At 50.5% G+C, this 2,612-nt stretch overlaps 1 pseudogene; it reads right to left on the bottom strand.

Moving 5' to 3' along the window:
• Positions 1–847: 847 nt before the first annotated feature.
• Positions 848–966, bottom strand: LOC120619888 (uncharacterized; annotated as a pseudogene).
• Between the last annotated feature and the right edge of the window lie 1,646 nt (positions 967–2,612).

Here is a 2,612-nt window from a genome sequence, read left to right as displayed (position 1 = left end):
GAGAGGGCTGGACCAGGGAAGCTCTGGATCAGCGGCAAGCACAGTGTGACTGGGGTTAACACTCTCTGCCACAAACAACTCACCCTCACGAGCCTGACAGATGTTGGGCTCTGTCCCTTAACTAAGTGGCCCAGGCCATTGCCCTTTTTGGTTCCTGTGAATATATTTTTAACTGTTTCTCGCTCTCGGTCTGCCAGGGACATGTGGCAATGTTTGTGACATTTTTGACCAACACAAATGGAGGGCGTGCCACTGGCACCCGGTGGGTAGAGGTACTAGTGGACACCCTGCAGTGCACAGGCCAGCCCCCCACAACGAAGGACGAGCGGGCCCCGACGGGCAGGGGTGGAGAGCTCCTGCTGTAGCTTATCAGCTCCGACTGCTGTTGTGGTCCCTTTAACAGCACCGCTCCCCGTGTCTAAAGTGGGGCTTCCAGTCCATCGTGGGCTTGGAAACTGGTTCACCAAGCGTGCCAGGACCGACTCTTAGAGCGAAGAGGTGCGCATTCCAGCCCCTTGGGCTACCTATGAGTCAAGAGAATGACTGTGAGCCTGACTTAGGCCGGACTGGGGCTCAGTGGCTCTAACAAAGGTGGGAAGGTGCCAGTCACAGGGTCCTGGGCCTTTGAGAGGGGTGTCCATACACAGGAAGAGATGGGCTCTGGACACTCCCAGTTGGACTCTGACCTGCTTCTCTTCTTCGGTTTCTGCCTATTCTGTTTGGTCTCTCTCTCTCTCTCTCTCTCTTTCTTTCTTTCATTTATTTTTTTGTGAGGCAACCCTTGGTTGACCCCACAGATTGCAAGGACCTTGTCAGTTTACAATCCCCCTTATTTTTTTATTTTTTATGCCTACAGCACCTGGTCTTCCTAGATGGTCTCCCATCCAAGTACTAAGCAGGCCCGACCCTGCTTAGCTTCCACGGTCAGACGGGACCGGGCTTGTTCAGGGTAGCTTGGCCATGGACGGATCCTGGCATCTTTGGTTTCTGCTCCTCAGTGTTACAATTCACAGCCACTCCTCTGTTTCACTCCTCTCCATTATTTGGCTCCTCCTGGCCCCCACCCTGCAGCCAGGCAGATGAAACAATAGGCCTCTTTCTTCCTCCTGGGTTTTTTACAGTGTTCTGAATTGGCAAGGGGGTCGTACTGGTGACCTCTGGGTCACCAAGGCTTCACCATATTTGGTTTGGGAATGCACTGTATATATGATGTGCCAACACTGTTTTTGGCTCGTGCTTGCTCATTCCAAATTTTTCAGGACTTCTTTGGTTACAAGCGATGGAAATGAACTCTGGCTGAGCTAAGCAAAACAGGAAATCTATTTGTATTGGAAAGACCCCAGAGGTATCTTAAAAATTCCAGGATAGGCCTGCCACTGGACTTCAAGGATGCCCTGAAACCAGGGACGGGGTCTCTGTGGGAGCAGACAGTCCTTCTTCCCCTCTGCCCTCTGCTTCCTGCCTCTCCCTCCCCATCTGTATCCCTGCTTTCTTTGATGTAGAGAACTTGGGTAGAAAATATCCAATGAAAACAATAGCAGCTGATTTTACATGTCCTCCATTTCAAGAAGCAACCAGCCTGGGCTGGAAGTTCTTGGTTTTGATTCAAAATTCCTGAGGAAGGACTTTGATTATAGGTATGCAAATAAAACATTAGGTGTCCATGGTGACATTTATCTTGATAGCCAAGACAGCACATGGAAAAAGCTTGTCAAAGAGGCAGAGGGGGACTCCTGTTGTGGGAGATGATCTGTGAACGGCCCGGCTGGGTCGAAGGGAAAGTGGAGTCGCTCAGTAGGGCAGGACTGCGACGGAGAGGGTCTGGCTAAATTCTCCTCAATGCAACATGCGTTTAGGAGAAATTACTATAGCTCCAATCCCCAAGGGGTTAGTTCCCTCTCTGATGAGGGAGTCAGACAGACACACAGACAGAAAACTATAGTCTGAGTTGGAGTGTCCAGAACTGTGGTATAGACAGAGTGGCCTGAGCTTGCCAGGGAGAGGGGTCGGCCAACTCTGCCAGGTCACGTGAGCTCAGTAAAAGCTACATAATGGGATGATGTTGGAGCCGAGGTTTGAAGGATGGAGGAAACATCTGGTTAGCCGACCCAAGGAAGAAGGACATGCCTGAGTTTGGGGAAAGCCCTGGCCATTCTGGGGGACCGCAAACGCAGCATCCTTGAGAGAGTTTCTTCTTCTGCTTTCTCACAGTCTCCTCTCTTGCCAGCCTCTCTAGTAGTTTCCTGTCGCTGCTGTAACAAATTACCACCAATTTAGTGCCTTAAAACAACACAAATTTATTCTCTTACTGTTCTGGGGGCCAGACGTCTAAAATGGGTCTTATGGGGCTAAAATCAAGGGGGAGAATCCATTTGGCCGGAGGAGAATCAGTTCCCTTGCCTCTTGCAGCTTCCAGAGGCCGCCTGCATTCCGTGGCTCATGGCCCCTTCCTCCAACCTCGGCTTCCATCATCCCATCTCCTCTTCTGCCTTTGACCTTCTTGTCTCCCTCTCATAAGGAAACTTGTGATTACATAGGACCCACCTGGATCATCCAGGATAATCTTTTCATCTCAAGATCTTTAATCACGTAAGCAAAGTCTTTTTTGGTGT

Source organism: Pteropus medius, unplaced genomic scaffold (assembly GCF_902729225.1).
Source record: "Pteropus medius unplaced genomic scaffold, Ma_sr-lr_union100, whole genome shotgun sequence".
NCBI classification, from domain to species: Eukaryota; Metazoa; Chordata; class Mammalia; order Chiroptera; family Pteropodidae; genus Pteropus; species Pteropus medius.
This window is presented reverse-complemented; position numbering and strand designations above follow the sequence as displayed.